This window comes from Gigantopelta aegis, chromosome 7 (assembly GCF_016097555.1).
Source record: "Gigantopelta aegis isolate Gae_Host chromosome 7, Gae_host_genome, whole genome shotgun sequence".
Taxonomy (NCBI): domain Eukaryota; kingdom Metazoa; phylum Mollusca; class Gastropoda; order Neomphalida; family Peltospiridae; genus Gigantopelta; species Gigantopelta aegis.
In genome coordinates this window covers 10,990,905-11,015,176 of record NC_054705.1, presented here as the reverse complement: position 1 = coordinate 11,015,176, position 24,272 = coordinate 10,990,905, and positions in this window count along the sequence as shown.

Genomic DNA, 24,272 nt, shown 5'->3' with positions numbered 1-24,272 from the left:
GGTATGTGTTTTTCGGTCTGTGGGAGAGTGCATATAAAAAAATCTGTTCCAGCATTAGGAAAAATATAGTGGGTTTCGTGACTCGTGAGATATGATTGCAAACTTCACTCGATGAGATATAAATCATATTTGACAAAAGACATGAAATATCTTCTGTGTATTATTACATGTATTTTGTATCGTATTATGTATTGTTTTCTTCTGATTTTTAATACCACGACTTAAGCTGTCGTTTGTGAAATTGCCAAATGCGAATTAAAACTGGAGTCCTACTCAAACCTTGTAATATGACCTATATCTGTATCACTATATTTAACATGGTTATTAATGAGGATACATACGTGCACAGACCAGATCAGGAGGGGCCCATGCCCCGCCAACAATACACAAAGATTCTGCGAAGCCGTCTGTGCTGCCTGATATCCTGACGTTAAAAACACTGCAGGTGTACTTAGCTTTTCCTCCCAGGTATTTGTGATCAAATCCCAAAAGTGTCAAGCCAGGAATGGTTGCTGGTTGACCACAGTCAACATCTGCAAATATGTATAAATGACCCTGAAAACTCGTCTAGGCAGTTTTATTTTAAAAGTGTCTGTGGAGCATACCCCCTACTCGTCTGGTTTGCCTTTGGAAAACCGAAATTTCCTCTTTTCAGAATTATGTGACCCGTCTTTACAAAATCCCCGCCACCCACAAAATAAAAATAAATCGTGTATGTATCAGAGAAAACATAAGGCATACCTACCAAGCACATGTCATGATTACTGCTGGCCATGCAGGAAAGTAAACAAATGCCTGTCACATTCACACAAATGTTTGTAAAAGGGGAGGGTGTAAAACGAGCAAAGAAAGCGAGATGGAACTTAACCCATTGATAAACACGGCACATTTCTTAATACCTTTTTTTCTATAACTTATCAAAGTATATAATTTGAAAAAAAACCCCACCTTAATGTTTTAAATTGATTTCACCAGTATTCAGTTGTACTGTTATTTAGTTATTTAAGTCATATGATTGTCTCTCTTCTAAAATACTTGCCAGAAATATATGGTATTTATAGGTTTTAACATAGATATCTTTCTGGATGTCTGTTTATATATTTAGTAAAACTCTGAATGCACCTTATAGTTTTCAACAAAAACGAGTTTACCATTATAAACATGTATTTCCACAATTGCAAGACATCAGAATTTATTTATTATTTTTTCAAAAATGTTGACTATTATCATTGGTTCTCAAGGACTCCATTTTGAAATTTGCCTTAAAATATTTAAAATATTTTTTACAAATTATTATAAGTATATGTTTAGTTCAAAAAGATACGTGATTTTTTTTTCTTCTATAAAACACTGACCATTTTAGTTTCGGAGACTTTTGGCTATAAGCTATACCATTAAACGTTCCACTCACTGAAATAGATCACATACTTCACAATGTTTACGGATCATACATGCGAAAAACGTTGGTACATAGTAGTCTGTTTAGTACTCACTTGAAGCGTAGAAACACAAATAAAAAGGTAGATATTTTGATAACAGCTGTCTGTTTATAAATATTGATATACTTTATAACCAAACGTTTATTCTCAGCGAATCTGGTCCTACTACGCTTATTATCTTTGGAACAGATCTAATTGTTGACAATTTATTAATATGTAGGAAGACGGAAGTGAAACAAATCTTCACTGTCTATTTTAGTTAAAAAGCAACAAAACAAAACAATACAATACGTTATACACGTTAATCCAACGAATATCACTGCTTAAAAAATACTGTGTTTTACGAGCAATATTTGTTTGTGTTGTGTTGATATATATGATTGACAACACACCTCATCATATTATAACAGCATTTACTAATGCAAAATACAAACACAACTATCGTTTTTATAAACTTATGACATGTTATCGCTTTTGACATAAAATTATGTCGTTCTGTATTTAAATAGTTATGCAATCGACACGAAATTCGCTCTCTCTAACGCGCATCGATGCACACTTATGCTCTTCGAACTAGAAGTGGATACGATAATTTTATCCGTCTGCCCACGTACCGTGAAAGTGCATCTAACTGAAATGATGTGCCTATAAAATTGCATTGGAACTGGACATGTGCACGTCAAACACAGGATAACGGACTTTTAAACACAGTGATGTATACATGTGCAACACTATTCTAAAACGTTTCCATTAAAATTGAACAAACCAAACAAAATGTATGCAGAGTGTCTTGCGATATCATAATGTATCAGCACGAGTTGATAAAAGTATGATATCCGAGGTTTGCCGAGGATTTTTATACTTTTATCAACGAGTGCTGATAAATTATGATATCACAAGACACGAGGGGGGTATTCTTTGTATCATCCATTATCATTCTTTTCATTAGAGACAATTGTAAACAATGTCAGTAATGTGGGTTGAATGTCACAATGCTGGGCATCGGTAGACTCGTTAAATAGCAGAATGCCAGTGGCGTGACATCATTAATGATAGATTTAGCGCTGGAACATAACAGTGACGTAACAAAAGAACCGATATCTCCTAGGAGAATATCGCAGGAGATATCACAAATTATAGTGCCAGCGATATCTCCTACAAAAGCCTTTAATGGATGATGAATCGGTATAACCATTATATATATTTATAAATTATTAAGACCATAAGTTAGTAACTACTGTAATTTGTTTTTATTATTCTTGTCCTGGTTCTACAACTTACTTTAAAAACAACGCAACAGCAGAACTTACCACCGCATAAAGACTGGAAAACTGTATTTCTCAGAATTCTCAGTTCACTGAAGTCCTTCACTATGAATAAGTTTGGTTCTGTTGGTGGGCTAGCAATCCCTTCTAACTCCGTCGTGTCAGTCAAGCCAATACCAATGACAAAGATGTGAATGCCTTCTGCTCTAGCTCGTTCGGCCTCTGGAATGGTTCTCCTGGAATTGATATTGGACACGCCATCGGTGATCACGATTCCCACATTCCTTGCGTCTAATCTATCGCCATTTCTGAGACTGAACATTGCCCTCATGGTCTGGATAGCATCAGCCGTGTTGGTGCTTCCGTATTCATATGTGGTGTTGTCTATGGCGTCGTAGATATCACCCTTAGAGGTGAAGGTGTTCAGTTGAAACTGGATGTGGACACGGGTACTGTAGATCACAAGACCAACTCGGACATTTCCATTATCAATACTTACGATAGAAAGCAAATCCTTTAAGTAGTTAAGGAGCAACTTGAAGTTTCGATATGTGACACTAGTTGAAGCATCAAGGACAATTATCAGATCTAGCTTTTCATCTTCACAACCTGTTAAGATAGTTTTGAGACTGTTATGTCAAGATACAGTAAGTCCGAATAAAGATGCATTTTGTGACATGGCACGTTTTCTTGGACAACAATCATCTCAGGTTTGTGCAAATATGTATATATATCATGTATTTCCATGATGTCACAAGAATTTAATTCTTGGTAAATGTAATGTGTTTATCGGTACTAGATAAAACATTTTAAAAATACTGTTTTGTTTAACGACACCTCTAGAGCACATTGATTTATTAATCATCAGCTATTGAATGACAAACATTTGGTAATTTCGACATATAGTCTTAGAGGTAACCCGTTACATTTTTCCATAAGCAGCAAGGGATATTTTATATGCACCATCCCAAAGACAGGATAGCGCATACCACGGTCTTTGATATACCAGTCGTGGTACACTGGCTATAACGAGAAATAGCCTAATGGGCCCACCGACGGGGATCGATCCCATCAAGCGAGTGCTTTCCCACTGGGCTACGTCCCACCCAGATAAAATATTAAATGCCTAACATATGCTCACCTTTCGTGAACACTTGACAAAATCACTGTTTTATAGTGATTCATGGGTGTATGCCATGACAACTCTGTATATTCCATTGAGCTCCATCCTGTGCACGTTTGGGTTTTCTAAGATAGTCTTGGGAATAATATTCCTCCTACAGGCCGTGCAAGAGAGATGAAACATTGAGTCAAGTCAGGGGCGAGTAGTAGCAAGACATGTTGGGGGTCATCGTCCTTGACCTTTGTGTGTTAGGCAATGAACATGGTGTGCAGTGCTCGACCTTGAGCCTTGGTGTGCGACCTTGATATGAGCCTGAACTATAACCATGACCTATTTTGGCTGCTCTAGACCTGCTGTGGGCTTGGATTGACCCTGACCAATTTTGGTCTCCTGTTCCAGGCTGATCCTGACATATTTTAGACCCCAACCTGTTATAGCCTTGGCCTACTTAGACTGATCATCAGATGTAAAAAGGGTGTATTTTCTTAATCTTTTCATTCGCTCGCCGAAAAGTCTACAGACAAGATCTACATATATTTGCTTCAGAGGTTGATGATATTCACATTTTTATGGCTTGTTGCTTTTTATTTTGAAAGAAGAAGATGGATTCGTGGCATTCACCTAGCACTACTCGGTGCCATGAACAGGTTGAATAATCTAGATGTCAGTTAGAATTTGGAAGTAATGTCTACGTTGATGGTAAACTATTGAAAGGGAACATTGCTGTTCACATTCGTCCGTTTGACAAAGATTGTGTTGATTGTGTACAATCATTTACTACAGAGTTTAACCCACTGTGTTAAGTGTGGAAGAACATTTACTAGAAGATATAGCCTACAGTGTCACACGAAGACGGTCTACTGCACTAAGTGGTTTAATTGTGATCACTGTCAACTGGCGTTTACTAGAAGATATAGCCGACAGTGTCACACGAAGACGGTCCACTGCACTAAGTGGTTTAATTGTGATCACTGTCAACTGGCGTTTACTAGAAGATATAGCCGACAGTGTCACACGAAGACGGTCCACTGCACTAAGTGGTTTAATTGTGATCACTGTCAACTGGCGTTTACTAGAAGCTATAGCCGACAGTGTCACACGAAGACGGTCCACTGCACTAAGTGGTTTAATTGTGATCACTGTCAACTGGCGTTTACTAGAAGCTATAGCCGACAGTGTCACACGAAGACGGTCCACTGCACTAAGTGGTTTAATTGTGATCACTGTTAACTGGCGTTTACTAGAAGATATAGCCGACAGTGTCACACGAAGACGGTCCACTGCACTAAGTGGTTTAATTGTGATCACTGTCAACTGGCGTTTACTAGAAGATATAGCCGACAGTGTCACACGAAGACGGTCCACTGCACTAAGTGGTTTAATTGTGATCACTGTTAACTGGCGTTTACTAGAAGATATAGCCGACAGTGTCACACGAAGACGGTCCACTGCACTAAGTGGTTTAATTGTGATCACTGTCAACTGGCGTTTACTAGAAGATATAGCCGACAGTGTCACACGAAGACGGTCCACTGCACTAAGTGGTTTAATTGTGATCACTGTCAACTGGCGTTTACTAGAAGAGACGGTCTTGAGCGCGACACGCAAAAACATGACACGCAAAAACATGGTATGTCAGCTTAGCGAAGCCGATACATTCAAACTAACTGGTGTTCGACCAACAAGGTAGTGGATTCAGAATAACAGTTCAATGCAGTAACATTACAGAATGACTGAGACATAATACAGAATTAAGTAGTGTTGTTCCAACTAATAATATAGCATATTCACCTGACACCCATGGTCGTTAATTGTATTTTCGCTGTTTATTTATGTGGACTTCGTGTCTACCGATGGAAGAAGGCAGACGATCCAGTGATGAAACATTACCAACTCTCTACAAGGTGTCCGAATGTGAACAACGTGGTCAGATATTAAGTGTTTCAGACACGTGTGTGCTATTTTTCATGTTTGTATATTCAGCGTCACTATCGCAGGGTCACTCATATTGTTATTGCTACACATGTTAATGATGCCTGTCCAATACACTAATAATAAATGAAGGAATGTATGGCCTATGAGTAATGTTACTTCTTGTTAGAGGCCACAACAAATGGTAAAAGTTATGCAAACACATGTACCTATTATCACCCCAACAAATGGGTTGTCTCAACGCACCCATGTCTGAAATTCTGTATGTATATGTATGTATAAAACTGTGAATAACAGGCTGTGTTTTGTCATTTATTCCATGTGTTCCTGCGTGCGTCCTTGGAGGTGTCCCTATGGTAGTAGTAGTGTTGTTCCAACTGATAATATAGCATATTCACCTGACACCCATGGTCGTTAATTGTATTTTCACTGTTTATTTATGTGGACTTCGCGTCTTCCGATGGAAGAAGGCAGACGATCCAGTGATGAAACATTACCAACTCTCTACAAGGTGTCCGAATGTGAACAACGTGGTCAGATATTAAGTGTTTCAGACACGTGTGTGCTATTTTTCATGTTTGTATATTCAGCGTCACTATCGCAGGGTCACTCATATTGTTATTGCTACACATGTTAATGATGCCTGTCCAATACACTAATAATAAATGAAGGAATGTATGGCCTATGAGTAATGTTACTTCTTGTTAGAGGCCACAACAAATGGTAAAAGTTATGCAAACACATGTACCTATTATCACCCCAACAAATGGGTTGTCTCAACGCACCCATGTCTGAAATTCTGTATGTATATGTATGTATAAAACTGTGAATAACAGGCTGTGTTTTGTCATTTATTCCATGTGTTCCTGCGTGCGTCCTTGGAGGTGTCCCTATGGTAGTAGTAGTGTTGTTCCAACTGATAATATAGCATATTCACCTGACACCCATGGTCGTTAATTGTATTTTCACTGTTTATTTATGTGGACTTCGCGTCTTCCGATGGAAGAAGGCAGACGATCCAGTGATGAAACATTACCAACTCTCTACAAGGTGTCCGAATGTGAACAACGTGGTCAGATATTAAGTGTTTCAGACACGTGTGTGCTATTTTTCATGTTTGTATATTCAGCGTCACTATCGCAGGGTCACTCATATTGTTAGTGCTACACATGTTAATGATGCCTGTCCAATACACTAATAATAAATGAAGGAATGTATGGCCTATGAGTAATGTTACTTCTTGTTAGAGGCCACAACAAATGGTAAAAGTTATGCAAACACATGTACCTATTATCACCCCAACAAATGGGTTGTCTCAACGCACCCATGTCTGAAATTCTGTATGTATATGTATGTATAAAACTGTGAATAACAGGCTGTGTTTTGTCATTTATTCCATGTGTTCCTGCGTGCGTCCTTGGAGGTGTCCCTATGGTAGTAGTAGTGTTGTTCCAACTGATAATATAGCATATTCACCTGACACCCATGGTCGTTAATTGTATTTTCACTGTTTATTTATGTGGACTTCGCGTCTTCCGATGGAAGAAGGCAGACGATCCAGTGATGAAACATTACCAACTCTCTACAAGGTGTCCCAATGTGAACAACGTGGTTAGATATTAAGTGTTTCAGACACGTGTGTGCTATTTTTCATGATTGTATACTCAGCGTCACTATTGAAGGGTCGCTCATATTGTTAGTACTACACATGTTAACGATGCCCGTCCAACACAATAATTATAAAAGAAGGAATGTATAGCCGTCGTGGATTAGGCCCAGAGTGAGGTTTCCTAAGTAGCATTTGGATTTCAATATGAGTAAAGGTACTTCTGGTTAGAGGCCACAACAAAATGGTAAAAGTTATGCAAACACATGTACCTACTATCAACCGGACAAATGGATTGTCTTAACGCACCCATGTCTGAAATTCTGTATGTATATGTATGTTGTAAATAAAACTGTTAATAAAAAGTTCTGGGTTTTTTATTTCTTCCCTGTGGGGGCAGCCCAGTGGTAAAGCGTTCACTCGATGCGCGGTCGGTCTGGGATCGATCCTCGTCGGTGGGCCCATTGGGCTATTTCTCGTTCTAGCCAGTGCACCACGACTGACATACCAAAGGCCATGGTATGTACTACCCTGTCTGAGGGGTGGTGCACATAAAAGATCCCTTGCTGCAAATCGAAAAGAGTAGCCCACGAAGTGGCGACAGCGGGTTTCCTCTCTATATATCTGTGTTGTCCTTAACCATATGACAGACGCCATATAACCGTAAATGAAATGTGTTGAGTGCGTCGATAAATAAAACATTTCCTTCCTTCTCTATGATATATGTTTCTCACAGCTCTTTGCACTGTGTTTTATTTGAAGTTTTGAATTTGTATATTGATATTGATCTTCACATTGTCGATTTCATATCATAGAACATATAAAACATATTTCCGGCAGATGACATTCTGTTACCTTTGGGCATTTTGAAGTATATAGCTTGTCCCAATGTTTATTTTTTTATAACACTTTTTATTGGTAATACATGATCCCAGAAATTTGTTTCAATCTATAATGTAATATGCAAGGTCTTTTTAACAGTTTTCCATCATTCTGACCGCTTCTCCTCTTTCGGTGTGCACTGTTTATGGCCTTCTTTGTACTTACCCAGTGCCGCATTTCGTAAAGATCGTTTTGAGCTCAAGTTAAGTCCACTATAGTACACACATCGTGTTACATATTGTGTACAAATATGACTTCCATAAATACAACCGTCATGGATGTCGTCATAATTTTTCCTTAACACAGAAGTAGCTATACAGGACTCAACTGTGGCTGTGTACATAGCCTCGACTAATGAGGGCTGGCTATCTATACGGCGGCCGTGTATATCGCCTCGGCTAATGAGGGCTGGCTATCTATACGGCGGTCGTGTACATAGCCTCGGCTAATGAGGGCTGGCTATCTACACGGAGTACGTGTACATAGCCTCGGCTAATGAGGGCTGGCTATCTACACGGAGGACGTGTACATCGCCTCGGCTAATGAGGGCTGGCTATCTACACGGCGGTTGTGTACATAGCCTCGGCTAATGAGGTCTGGCTTTCTATACAGCGGCCGTGTACATAGTCTCTGCTAATGAGGGCTGGCTATCTACACGGCGGCTGTGTACATAACCTCGGCTAATGAGGGCTGGCTATCTACACGGCGGCTGTGTACATAGCCTCGGCTAATGAGGTCTGGCTATCTATACGGCGACTGGTACATAGCCTCAGCTAATCAGGGCTGGCTATCAATAAGGCGACCATGTACATAGCCTCGGCTAATCAGGGCTGACTATCAATAAGGCGAACGTGTACATAGCCTCGGCTAATCAGGACTGGCTATCAATAAGGCGGCCGTGTACATAGCCTCGGCTAATCAAGGCTGGCTATCAATAAGGCGGCCGTGTGCATAGCCTCGGCTAATGAGGGCTGGCTATCAATAAGGCGGCCGTGTGCATAGCCTCGGCTAATCAGGGCTGGCTATCAATACGGCAGCCGTGTACATAGCCTCGGCTAATGAGGGCTGGCTATCTATACGGCGGCCGTGTACATAGCCTTAGCTAATCAGGGCTGGCTATCTATGCGGCGGCCGTGTATATAGCCTAGGCTAATCAGGGCTGGCTATCTGCACGGCGGCTGTGTACATAGCCTCGGCTAATGAGGTCTGGCTATCTATACGGCGGCCGTGTACATAGCCTCGACTAATGAGGGCTAGCTATCAACACGGCTGCCGTGTATAAACAACCCGGCTAATGAGAGCTGGCTATCTATACGGCGGTCGTGTACAAAACCTCGGCTAATCAGGGCTAGCCATCTATACGGCGACTGGTACATAGCCTCGGCTAATCAGGGCTGGCTATCATTAAGGCGACCGTGTACATAGCCTCGGCTAATCATGGCTGGCTATCAATAAGGCGAACGTGCACATAGCCTTGTTTAATCAGGGCTGGCTATCAATAAGGCGGCCGTGTACATAGCCTCGGCTAATCAGGGCTGGCTATCTATACGGCGTTCGTGTACATAGCCTCGGCTAATCAGGGCTGGCTATCTATACGGCGCCCATGCTAATCAGGCTGGCTATCAATACGGCGTTCGTGTGCATAGCCTCGGCTAATCAGGGCTGGCTGTCTATACGGCGCCCATGTACATAGCCTCGGCTAATCAGGGCTGGCTATCAATACGGCAGCCGTGTACATAGCCTCGGCTAATGAGGGTTGGTTATCTACATGGCGGTTATATTTGGGGAGAAAGCCCAATGTTAGATCACTATACCCCATTTAAACCTCCCCGTGGGTACCACGAGGTACATCTAGTTCAAATGAATGCTGGACAGCTCTCCCAAAAACCAACTCGCCCCGGTGTTTGGACAACTCGCCCCAGTGTTTGGTCAACTCGCCCCAGTGTTTGGACACCTCACCCAAGTGTTTTGACAAACTCGCCCCAAACTTTACTGTCCGTAATTAATTGTGACAAAATAACAAAAATTGACGTATACAACTTTGGTGTTATTTTATTTATTAATTACAGTAAAACTTCGCTATTACGACCTCTTATTAAAATGGTTTATATTGGGGAGATCCTAATATCGGATAAATAACAATCTATTACAATCAACTGTCAACGACGTTTATGAGTTCGTCTCTTATTTCATTAAAGGAATGATCAGGCAAGGCTTTTGGACTCCCAACTGATGTACATATTCAACAATATTTAACGCACATTATTGCTTAACATATTAGCATATTAATTAATAAAATGGTAATGATATGAGTTGATTAAACATTGAAGTTGAGTAGCGTTACGATGACGTAGGGCCAGAGTCACAAAAGGTCTGTCCTGACGAAGGGTCGTTACATTCGGACTTCCACTACGACGTCTATCACAAACGCGACTCTTCTTTGTAACCGTCGCCATAGTCTACTGATACCAGATTGCCAAACTTCCACTACGACGTCTATCACAAACGCGACTCTTCTTTGTAACCGTCGCCAGAGTCTACTGATACCAGATTGCCAAACTTCCACTACGACGTCTATCACAAACGCGACTCTTCTTTGTAACCGTCGCCATAGTCTACTGATACCAGATTGCCAAACTTCCACTACGACGTCTATCACAAACGCGACTCTTCTTTGTAACCGTCGCCATAGTCTACTGATACCAGATTGCCAAACTTCCAACTGTTATGCTGTATATCGCTGGGTCCTTCCAGCTTCAATGTTTGCATTTACCATAATTTGACACCCAATAGCCGATGTAGGTTTCGTGCTGGGGTATCGTTAAACACCTATTCTATTCTGTTCTGTTCTGTTCTATTCTATTCTATTCTATTCTATTCTATTCTATTCTATTCTATTCTATTCTATTCTATTCTATTCTATTCTATTCTTGAAGCAATCCTATGGCTCGTAATATGTCGTGATTTCTAAGAAGCCAAATACGGAGGGTTTTTGTGGTTTTTATTTTTTTTCAAAACAATTAATGGCATGATTACATCCTTGGAGGTTATCTTTACATAATAATGCACGTCTTATTCGTGGATTTCAAGTTCTTTTCAGCACCATTCGGCATGTTACATTTCGAATTTGCGTACAACTAAATTGGCATATATTTTATATTAATGTAATATTAATATCATTATTGGCTACGTACAATGCTATAAAATTAACAATAACTCACATTTGTTGAACAGTACGTACAATGCTATAAAATTAACAATAACTCACATTTGTTGAACAATAAGTACAATGCTATAAAATTAACAATAACTCACATTTGTTGAAAAGTAAGTAGAATGTTATAAAATTAACGATAACTCACTTCTGTTTAACAATAAGTAGAATGCTATAAAAGTAACGATAACTCACTTCTGTTTAACAGTAAGTAGAATGCTATACAATTAACAATAACTCACTTCTGTTTAACAGTAAGTAGAATGCTATACAATTAACAATAACTCACTTCTGTTTAACAGTAAGTAGAATGCAATACAATTAACAATAACTCACTTCTGTTTAACAGTAAGTAGAATGCTATACAATTAACAATAACTCACTTCTGTTTAACAGTAAGTAGAATGCTATACAATTAACAATAACTCACTTCTGTTTAACAGTAAGTACAATGCTATAGAGTTAACAATAACTCACTTCTGTTTAACAGTAAGTACAATGCTATACAATTAACAATAACTCACTTCTGTTTAACAGTAAGTAGAATGCTATATAATTAACAGTAACTCACTTCTGTTTAACAGTAAGTACAATGCTATAGAGTTAACAATAACTCACTTCTGTTTAACAGTAAGTACAATGCTATATAGTTAACAATAACTCACTTTTGTCTGTAGCTGCTCCACTCGCCAATACCATTAAGACGATGACCTGGGATAAAATATTCGTGATACACGAGTTCGACTGTTTGCAAGCTGGGGAGAAAATATAACATCATTGTTATTTAACACGCACAGTGTAGAACCACCATTACGACAGAAAGGAAAGCGGTCGTCATATTTGACGATACTAGCAAACATGTGGTAAAACATGAATGGCATTATCTACGTTACTGTCACCTGTCAGAGAGTCTATCTTTGGGGTTTTTTACCGCCTGTATGGTCTAAATAAGTAATCTTACGAAACGATCTTAGCGCATAAGATAGCTATGTATTTAAGGCTAGCGTTAAGATCGCGTCGTAATAACGGGACCCTCAAGCATAATCGTACAAGACGGGGGGAGGGGCATGGTGTGGGGTGGGGTTGCAACTGCTGGAGCAAAACCTCAAATTCGGGCACAATGCGCTAACCTGACACCTTTTCACCATGTATTTTCGTCATCTATTCTCAATTATTTGTAATTCATGTACAAATGCGCAGTGATTCGTTTTCAACCCTATATAGCTGTTTAGTAGTAATGCTAATATGAATAAATGTTGTTATCCAGATTCGGGGATTTTCGTTTAATTCGGGCAAAAGCCCCCCCCCCCCCCCCCCCCCCCCACCCCAACCCCCACCCCCACCCCCCCCCACCCCCTACAAAAATGGGAGCCCGTACGCCTATGCCCTCAACAGTAATTCTCTGTAACGAAAAGAGGGAGGGATTTAGTTCAGTCGGTTCAGTGTTCGCTTGAAGGGTTGCGTCGCAGAATCGAACCACCTCGGTGAATCCATTCAACCGATTTTTTTCTCTCGTTTAACCAGTGCACCACAACAGGTCAAAGGCCGTGGTATGTGCTTTCCTGTCTGTGAGAAAGTGCATATAAAAGATCCCTTGCTACATAAGTGAAAATTTTACTTTTTCCTGTCCTGGACGGAGGAACCGGCCGAGGCCGGTACTTGTGCCCAGGAGAGGCGTGCGCTACAACAGCTTGCTCCGAATGTACACGCTAAGCAAGTTCCCAATTCCCAACAAGTGAAAATGTAGCGGGTTTCCTCTGATGACTACGAGTCAAAATTACCAAATGTTTCACATCCAATAGCCGATGCTTAATAAACCAATCTGCTCTATTGGTGTTGTTGAATAAAACAAACTTTAGCTTTACCTTTGTCTATAACTAAAAGAGCACATAGGATCCGTCTTAGCGACAGGTCTGTGACAATTATAAAAAGAACTCACCCATGACGACTTGCCTCGCAAGCAACAATCATCTGCGAAAGGATACAACGTACTAGAAGTTTGTTATTATATAGATATTGAATCGTGAATTGTTGTAAAATATACTCAACAGCAAAAGAAACATGACATAGAAAATATTCACAATAAAGGAAGGAAATGTTTTATTTAACGATGCACTCAGCACATTTTATTTCCTGTTATATGGCGTCGGACATATGGTTAAGTACCACACAGATATTGGGAGAGGAAAGCCGCTGTCGCCAGTTCATGGACTACTCTTTTCAATTAAAAACACATTTCATTTCTTTTCGATTAGCAGCAAGGGATATTTTACATGCACCATCCCACAGACAGGGTAGTATATACCGCGGCCTTTGATATGCCAGTCGTGGTGCACTGGCTGGGACTAGTATTCACAAAGAAGTAACACTACCATGGTTTTGCTTTAACAAAATCCCCAAAACATAAATAAATAAATATAAAATGCATGCTCAAAAACATTTTCTGGCAAAATTCCAAGGCAACAGATACATCATGGCGTTACATGTTTTCGACAGCGTAAACGAAAGATATTAACAATAAGCGCAAGATATTTTTAAAATTAGGAAAGCTTTATATAATAAACAGACAATTTCATGGTGTTTTTTCGAATACAATTTTTATGTCAACTTGTTATGTGTAAAACACATATTTTCACGCAACACCTTCGTAATTCGTGAAGATATCGTGTTCACACATCACTCATTTACAAAAATTGTAATCGAAAACTCCCACCATGAAATAGCATATATACATATGTGTGTGTGTGTATATATATATATATATATATATATATATATATATATATATATATATATATATATATATATATATATATATATATATACACACACTCATGGTAGGAGTTTTCGATATATATATATATATATATATATATATATATATATATATATATATATATATATATATATATGTATGTATGTATGTATGTATGAATGTATTTGTATATGTATGTATGTATGTATGTATGTATGTATCCATGTATCCATGTTGATGATAGTGTTGGTGTATAGTTATGTCGTACATCAACAACATTTGAATACCGTCTACCATAATGAACTGCCTACGTTTCTTTCGCACTACACTATAACTAAACACACTTTAATCAATGCAATCATCATTAGCAAGTATAGTTATACACTGAACATACATAATTCACCACTACGAACTGCACTGCGCATTATTACAGAATATTGAGTAACGTGGCGGGATTACGGGAATCATTACAACAAAGCATTATGCATGTTGCTAATGCATAACCTTATCACAATCTACCTTGGGATTCGTGGACAAAAACATTGAATTGTAGGTTGCTATTAAGCGAGGTAGTAAATAATTAATTAATGGCAATTTATGCTGTATTCGCCAAAACAAATAGTTACTCTTGGTCTCAGTGGTGAGGGGAGGACGGCTATTTAGTATCTAGTATGTATTTACTTCTACTCTTGGTCTCAGTGGTGAGGGGAGGACGGCTATTTAGTATCTAGTATGTATTTACTTCTACTCTTGGTCTCAGTGGTGAGGGGAGGACGGCTATTTAGTATCTAGTATGTATTTACTTCTACTCTTGGTCTCAGTGGTGAGGGGAGGACGGCTATTTAGTATCTAGTATGTATTTACTTCTACTCTTGGTCTCAGTGGTGAGGGGGAGGACGGCTATTTAGTATCTAGTATGTATTTACTTCTACTCTTGGTCTCAGTGGTGAGGGGAGGACGGCTATTTAGTATCTAGTATGTATTTACTTCTACTCTTGGTCTCAGTGGTGAGGGGAGGACGGCTATTTAGTATCTAGTATGTATTTACTTCTACTCTTGGTCTCAGTGGTGAGGGGAGGACGGCTATTTAGTATCTAGTATGTATTTACTTCTACTCTTGGTCTCAGTGGTGAGGGGAGGACGGCTATTTAGTATCTAGTATGTATTTACTTCTACTCTTGGTCTCAGTGGTGAGGGGAGGACGGCTATTTAGTATCTAGTATGTATTTACTTCTACTCTTGGTCTCAGTGGTGAGGGGAGGACGGCTATTTAGTATCTAGTATGTATTTACTTCTACTCTTGGTCTCAGTGGTGAGGGGAGGACGGCTATTTAGTATCTAGTATGTATTTACTTCTACTCTTGGTCTCAGTGGTGAGGGGAGGACGGCTATTTAGTATCTAGTATGTATTTACTTCTACTCTTGGTCTCAGTGGTGAGGGGAGGACGGCTATTTAGTATCTAGTATGTATTTACTTCTACTCTTGGTCTCAGTGGTGAGGGGAGGACGGCTATTTAGTATCTAGTATGTATTTACTTCTACTCTTGGTCTCAGTGGTGAGGGGAGGACGGCTATTTAGTATCTAGTATGTATTTACTTCTACTCTTGGTCTCAGTGGTGAGGGGAGGACGGCTATTTAGTATCTAGTATGTATTTACTTCTACTCTTGGTCTCAGTGGTGAGGGGAGGACGGCTATTTAGTATCTAGTATGTATTTACTTCTACTCTTGGTCTCAGTGGTGAGGGGAGGACGGCTATTTAGTATCTAGTATGTATTTACTTCTACTCTTGGTCTCAGTGGTGAGGGGAGGACGGCTATTTAGTATCTAGTATGTATTTACTTCTACTCTTGGTCTCAGTGGTGAGGGGAGGACGGCTATTTAGTATCTAGTATGTATTTACTTCTACTCTTGGTCTCAGTGGTGAGGGGAGGACGGCTATTTAGTATCTAGTATGTATTTACTTCTACTCTTGGTCTCAGTGGTGAGGGGAGGACGGCTATTTAGTATCTAGTATGTATTTACTTCTACTCTTGGTCTCAGTGGTGAGGGGAGGACGGCTATTTAGTATCTAGTATGTATTTACTTCTACTCTTGGTCTCAGTGGTGAGGGGAGGACGGCTATTTAGTATCTAGTATGTATTTACTTCTACTCTTGGTCTCAGTGGTGAGGGGAGGACGGCTATTTAGTATCTAGTATGTATTTACTTCTACTCTTGGTCTCAGTGGTGAGGGGAGGACGGCTATTTAGTATCTAGTATGTATTTACTTCTACTCTTGGTCTCAGTGGTGAGGGGAGGACGGCTATTTAGTATCTAGTATGTATTTACTTCTACTCTTGGTCTCAGTGGTGAGGGGAGGACGGCTATTTAGTATCTAGTATGTATTTACTTCTACTCTTGGTCTCAGTGGTGAGGGGAGGACGGCTATTTAGTATCTAGTATGTATTTACTTCTACTCTTGGTCTCAGTGGTGAGGGGAGGACGGCTATTTAGTATCTAGTATGTATTTACTTCTACTCTGGTCTCAGTGGTGAGGGGAGGACGGCTATTTAGTATCTAGTATGTATTTACTTCTACTCTTGGTCTCAGTGGTGAGGGGAGGACGGCTATTTAGTATCTAGTATGTATTTACTTCTACTCTTGGTCTCAGTGGTGAGGGGAGGACGGCTATTTAGTATCTAGTATGTATTTACTTCTACTCTTGGTCTCAGTGGTGAGGGGAGGACGGCTATTTAGTATCTAGTATGTATTTACTTCTACTCTTGGTCTCAGTGGTGAGGGGAGGACGGCTATTTAGTATCTAGTATGTATTTACTTCTACTCTTGGTCTCAGTGGTGAGGGGAGGACGGCTATTTAGTATCTAGTATGTATTTACTTCTACTCTTGGTCTCAGTGGTGAGGGGAGGACGGCTATTTAGTATCTAGTATGTATTTACTTCTACTCTTGGTCTCAGTGGTGAGGGGAGGACGGCTATTTAGTATCTAGTATGTATTTACTTCTACTCTTGGTCTCAGTGGTGAGGGGAAGACGGCTATTTAGTATCTAGTATGTATTTACTTCTACTCTTGGTCTCAGTGGTGAGGGGAGGACGGCTATTTAGTATCTAGTATGTATTTACTTCTACTCTTGGTCTCAGTGGTGAGGGGAGGACGGCTATTTAGTATCTAGTATGTATTTACTTCTACTCTTGGTCTCAGTGGTGAGGGGAGGACGGCTATTTAGTATCTAGTATGTATTTACTTCTACTCTTGGTCTCAGTGGTGAGGGGAGGACGGCTATTTAGTATCTAGTATGTATTTACTTCTACTCTTGGTCTCAGTGGTGAGGGGAGGACGGCTATTTAGTATCTAGTATGTATTTACTTCTACTCTTGGTCTCAGTGGTGAGGGGAGGACGGCTATTTAGTATCTAGTATGTATTTACTTCTACTCTTGGTCTCAGTGGTGAGGGGAGGACGGCTATTTAGTATCTAGTATGTATTTACTTCTACTCTTGGTCTCAGTGGTGAGGGGAGGACGGCTATTTAGTATCTAGTATGTATTTACTTCTACTCTTGGTCTCAGTGGTGAGGGGAGGACGGCTATTTAGTATCTAGTATGTATTTACTTCTACTCTTGGTCTCAGTGGTTGGGGAGGACGGCTATTTAGTATCTAGTATGTATTTACTTCTACTCTTGGTCTCAGTGGTGAGGGGAGGACGGCTATTTAGTATCTAGTATGTATTTACTTCTACTCTTGGTCTCAGTGGTGAGGGGAGGACGGCTATTTAGTATCTAGTATGTATTTACTTCTACTCTTGGTCTCAGTGGTGAGGGGAGGACGGCTATTTAGTATCTAGTATGTATTTACTTCTACTCTTGGTCTCAGTGGTGAGGGGAGGACGGCTATTTAGTATCTAGTATGTATTTACTTCTACTCTTGGTCTCAGTGGTGAGGGGAGGACGGCTATTTAGTATCTAGTATGTATTTACTTCTACTCTTGGTCTCAGTGGTTGGGGAGGACGGCTATTTAGTATCTAGTATGTATTTACTTCTACTCTTGGTCTCAGTGGTGAGACGGGCTATTTAGTATCTAGTATGTATTTACTTCTACTCTTGGTCTCAGTGGTTGGGAGGACGGCTATTTAGTATCTAGTATGTATTTACTTCTACTCTTGGTCTCAGTGGTGAGGGGAGGACGGCTATTTAGTATCTAGTATGTATTTACTTCTACTCTTGGTCTCAGTGGTGAGGGGAGGACGGCTATTTAGTATCTAGTATGTATTTACTTCTACTCTTGGTCTCAGTGGTGAGGGGAGGACGGCTATTTAGTATCTAGTATGTATTTACTTCTACTCTTGGTCTCAGTGGTGAGGGGAGGACGGCTATTTAGTATCTAGTATGTATTTACTTCTACTCTTGGTCTCAGTGGTGAGGGGAGGACGGCTATTTAGTATCTAGTATGTATTTACTTCTACTCTTGGTCTCAGTGGTGAGGGGAGGACGGCTATTTAGTATCTAGTATGTATTTACTTCTACTCTTGGTCTCAGTGGTGAGGGGAGGACGGCTATTTAGTATCTAGTATGTATTTACTTCTACTCTTGGTCTCAGTGGTGAGGGGCTATTTAGTAGGACGGCTATTTAGTATTTAGTATCTAGTATGTATTTACTTCTACTCTTGGTCTCAGTGGTGAGGGGAGGACGGCTATTTAGTATCTAGTATGTATTTACTTCTACTCTTGGTCTCAGTGGTGAGGGAAGGACGGCTATTTAGTATCTAGTATGTATTTACTTCTACTCTTGGTCTCAGTGGTGAGGGGAGGACGGCTATTTAGTATCTAGTATGTATTTACTTCTACTCTTGGTCTCAGTGGTGAGGGGAGGACGGCTATTTAGTATCTAGTATGTATTTACTTCTACTCTTGGTCTCAGTGGTGAGGGGAGGACGGCTATTTAGTATCTAGTATGTATTTACTTCTACTCTTGGTCTCAGTGGTGAGGGGAGGACGGCTATTTAGTATCTAGTATGTATTTACTTCTACTCTTGGTCTCAGTGGTGAGGGGAGGACGGCTATTTAGTATCTAGTATGTATTTACTTCTACTCTTGGTCTCAGTGGTGAGGGGAGGACGGCTATTTAGTATCTAGTATGTATTTACTTCTACTCTTGGTCTCAGTGGTGAGGGGAGGACGGCTATTTAGTATCTAGTATGTATTTACTTCTACTCTTGGTCTCAGTGGTGAGGGGAGGACGGCTATTTAGTATCTAGTATGTATTTACTTCTACTCTTGGTCTCAGTGGTGAGGGGAGGACGGCTATTTAGTATCTAGTATGTATTTACTTCTACTCTTGGTCTCAGTGGTGAGGGGAGGACGGCTATTTAGTATCTAGTATGTATTTACTTCTACTCTTGGTCTCAGTGGTGAGGGGAGGACGGCTATTTAGTATCTAGTATGTATTTACTTCTACTCTTGGTCTCAGTGGTTGGGGAGGACGGCTATTTAGTATCTAGTATGTATTTACTTCTACTCTTGGTCTCAGTGGTGAGGGGAGGACGGCTATTTAGTATCTAGTATGTATTTACTTCTACTCTTGGTCTCAGTGGTGAGGGGAGGACGGCTATTTAGTATCTAGTATGTATTTACTTCTACTCTTGGTCTCAGTGGTGAGGGGAGGACGGCTATTTAGTATCTAGTATGTATTTACTTCTACTCTTGGTCTCAGTGGTGAGGGGAGGACGGCTATTTAGTATCTAGTATGTATTTACTTCTACTCTTGGTCTCAGTGGTGAGGGGAGGACGGCTATTTAGTATCTAGTATGTATTTACTTCTACTCTTGGTCTCAGTGGTGAGGGGAGGACGGCTATTTAGTATCTAGTATGTATTTACTTCTACTCTTGGTCTCAGTGGTGAGGGGAGGACGGCTATTTAGTATCTAGTATGTATTTACTTCTACTCTTGGTCTCAGTGGTGAGGGGAGGACGGCTATTTAGTATCTAGTATGTATTTACTTCTACTCTTGGTCTCAGTGGTGAGGGGAGGACGGCTATTTAGTATCTAGTATGTATTTACTTCTACTCTTGGTCTCAGTGGTGAGGGGAGGACGGCTATTTAGTATCTAGTATGTATTTACTTCTACTCTTGGTCTCAGTGGTGAGGGGGACGGCTATTTTGCTATTTAGTATCTAGTATGTATTTACTTCTACTCTTGGTCTCAGTGGTGAGGGGAGGACGGCTATTTAGTATCTAGTATGTATTTACTTCTACTCTTGGTCTCAGTGGTGAGGGGAGGACGGCTATTTAGTATCTAGTATGTATTTACTTCTACTCTTGGTCTCAGTGGTGAGGGGAGGACGGCTATTTAGTATCTAGTATGTATTTACTTCTACTCTTGGTCTCAGTGGTGAGGGGAGGACGGCTATTTAGTATCTAGTATGTATTTACTTCTACTCTTGGTCTCAGTGGTGAGGGGAGGACGGCTATTTAGTATCTAGTATGTATTTACTTCTACTCTTGGTGTCAGTGGTGAGGGGAGGACGGCTATTTTTTTGCTATTTAGTATCTAGTATGTATTTACTTCTACTCTTGGTCTCAGTGGTGAGGGGAGGACGGCTATTTAGTATCTAGTATGTATTTACTTCTACTCTTGGTCTCAGTGGTGAGGGGAGGACGGCTATTTAGTATCTAGTATGTATTTACTTCTACTCTTGGTCTCAGTGGTGAGGGGAGGACGGCTATTTAGTATCTAGTATGTATTTACTTCTACTCTTGGTCTCAGTGGTGAGGGGAGGACGGCTATTTAGTATCTAGTATGTATTTACTTCTACTCTTGGTCTCAGTGGTGAGGGGAGGACGGCTATTTAGTATCTAGTATGTATTTACTTCTACTCTTGGTCTCAGTGGTGAGGGGAGGACGGCTATTTAGTATCTAGTATGTATTTACTTCTACTCTTGGTCTCAGTGGTGAGGGGAGGACGGCTATTTAGTATCTAGTATGTATTTACTTCTACTCTTGGTCTCAGTGGTGAGGGGAGGACGGCTATTTAGTATCTAGTATGTATTTACTTCTACTCTTGGTCTCAGTGGTGAGGGGAGGACGGCTATTTAGTATCTAGTATGTATTTACTTCTACTCTTGGTCTCAGTGGTGAGGGGAGGACGGCTATTTAGTATCTAGTATGTATTTACTTCTACTCTTGGTCTCAGTGGTGAGGGGAGGACGGCTATTTAGTATCTAGTATGTATTTACTTCTACTCTTGGTCTCAGTGGTGAGGGGAGGACGGCTATTTAGTATCTAGTATGTATTTACTTCTACTCTTGGTCTCAGTGGTGAGGGGGAGGACGGCTATTTAGTATCTAGTATGTATTTACTTCTACTCTTGGTCTCAGTGGTGAGGGGAGGACGGCTATTTAGTATCTAGTATGTATTTACTTCTACTCTTGGTCTCAGTGGTGAGGGGAGGACGTATGTATTTACTTCTACTCTTGGTCTCAGTGGTGAGGGGAGGACGGCTATTTAGTATCTAGTATGTATTTACTTCTACTCTTGGTCTCAGTGGTGAGGGGAGGACGGCTATTTAGTATCTAGTATGTATTTACTTCTACTCTTGGTCTCAGTGGTGAGGGGAGGACGGCTATTTAGTATCTAGTATGTATTTACTTCTACTCTTGGTCTCAGTGGTGAGGGGAGGACGGCTATTTAGTATCTAGTATGTATTTACTTCTACTCTTGGTCTCAGTGGTGAGGGGAGGACGGCTATTTAGTATCTAGTATGTATTTACTTCTACTCTTGGTCTCAGTGGTGAGGGGAGGACGGCTATTTAGTATCTAGTATGTATTTACTTCTACTCTTGGTCTCAGTGGCGAGGGGAGGACGGCTATTTAGTATCTAGTATGTATTTACTTCTACTCTACTCTTTGTCTCAGTGGTGAGGGGAGGACGGCTATTTAGTATCTAGTATGTATTTACTTCTACTCTTGGTCTCAGTGGTGAGGGGAGGACGGCTATTTAGTATCTAGTATGTATTTACTTCTACTCTTGGTCTCAGTGGTGAGGGGAGGACGGCTATTTAGTATCTAGTATGTATTTACTTCTACTCTTGGTCTCAGTGGTGAGGGGAGGACGGCTATTTAGTATCTAGTATGTATTTACTTCTACTCTTGGTCTCAGTGGTGAGGGGAGGACGGCTATTTAGTATCTAGTATGTATTTACTTCTACTCTTGGTCTCAGTGGTGAGGGGAGGACGGCTATTTAGTATCTAGTATGTATTTACTTCTACTCTTGGTCTCAGTGGTGAGGGGAGGACGGCTATTTAGTATCTAGTATGTATTTACTTCTACTCTTGGTCTCAGTGGTTGGGAGGACGGCTATTTAGTATCTAGTATGTATTTACTTCTACTCTTGGTCTCAGTGGTGAGGGGAGGACGGCTATTTAGTATCTAGTATGTATTTACTTCTACTCTTGGTCTCAGTGGTGAGGGGAGGACGGCTATATTAGTATCTAGTATGTTTTTTACTTCTACTCTTGGTCTCAGTGGTGAGGGGAGGACGGCTATTTAGTATCTAGTATGTATTTACTTCTACTCTTGGTCTCAGTGGTGAGGGGAGGACGGCTATTTAGTATCTAGTATGTATTTACTTCTACTCTTGGTCTCAGTGGTGAGGGGAGGACGGCTATTTAGTATCTAGTATGTATTTACTTCTACTCTTGGTCTCAGTGGTGAGGGGAGGACGGCTATTTAGTATCTAGTATGTATTTACTTCTACTCTTGGTCTCAGTGGTGAGGGGAGGACGGCTATTTAGTATCTAGTATGTATTTACTTCTACTCTTGGTCTCAGTGGTGAGGGGAGGACGGCTATTTAGTATCTAGTATGTATTTACTTCTACTCTTGGTCTCAGTGGTGAGGGGAGGACGGCTATTTAGTATCTAGTATGTATTTACTTCTACTCTTGGTCTCAGTGGTGAGGGGAGGACGGCTATTTAGTATCTAGTATGTATTTACTTCTACTCTTGGTCTCAGTGGTGAGGGGTCTCAGTGGTGAGGGGAGGACGGCTATTTAGTATCTAGTATGTATTTACTTCTACTCTTGGTCTCAGTGGTGAGGGGAGGACGGCTATTTAGTATCTAGTATGTATTTACTTCTACTCTTGGTCTCAGTGGTGAGGGGAGGACGGCTATTTAGTATCTAGTATGTATTTACTTCTACTCTTGGTCTCAGTGGTGAGGGGAGGACGGCTATTTAGTATCTAGTATGTATTTACTTCTACTCTTGGTCTCAGTGGTGAGGGGAGGACGGCTATTTAGTATCTAGTATGTATTTACTTCTACTCTTGGTCTCAGTGGTGAGGGGAGGACGGCTATTTAGTATCTAGTATGTATTTACTTCTACTCTTGGTCTCAGTGGTGAGGGGAGGACGGCTATTTAGTATCTAGTATGTATTTACTTCTACTCTTGGTCTCAGTGGTGAGGGGAGGACGGCTATTTAGTATCTAGTATGTATTTACTTCTACTCTTGGTCTCAGCAGTGAGGGGAGGACGGCTATTTAGTATCTAGTATGTATTTACTTCTACTCTTGGTCTCAGTGGTGAGGGGAGGACGGCTATTTAGTATCTAGTATGTATTTACTTCTACTCTTGGTCTCAGTGGTGAGGGGAGGACGGCTATTTAGTATCTAGTATACTTTACTTCTACTCTTGGTCTCAGTGGTGAGGGGAGGACGGCTATTTAGTATCTAGTATGTATTTACTTCTACTCTTGGTCTCAGTGGTGAGGGGAGGACGGCTATTTAGTATCTAGTATGTATTTACTTCTACTCTTGGTCTCAGTGGTGAGGGGAGGACGGCTATTTAGTATCTAGTATGTATTTACTTCTACTCTTGGTCTCAGTGGTGAGGGGAGGACGGCTATTTAGTATCTAGTATGTATTTACTTCTACTCTTGGTCTCAGTGGTGAGGGGAGGACGGCTATTTAGTATCTAGTATGTATTTACTTCTACTCTTGGTCTCAGTGGTGAGGGGGGAGGACGGTATCTAGTGGTGAGGGGAGGACGGCTATTTAGTATCTA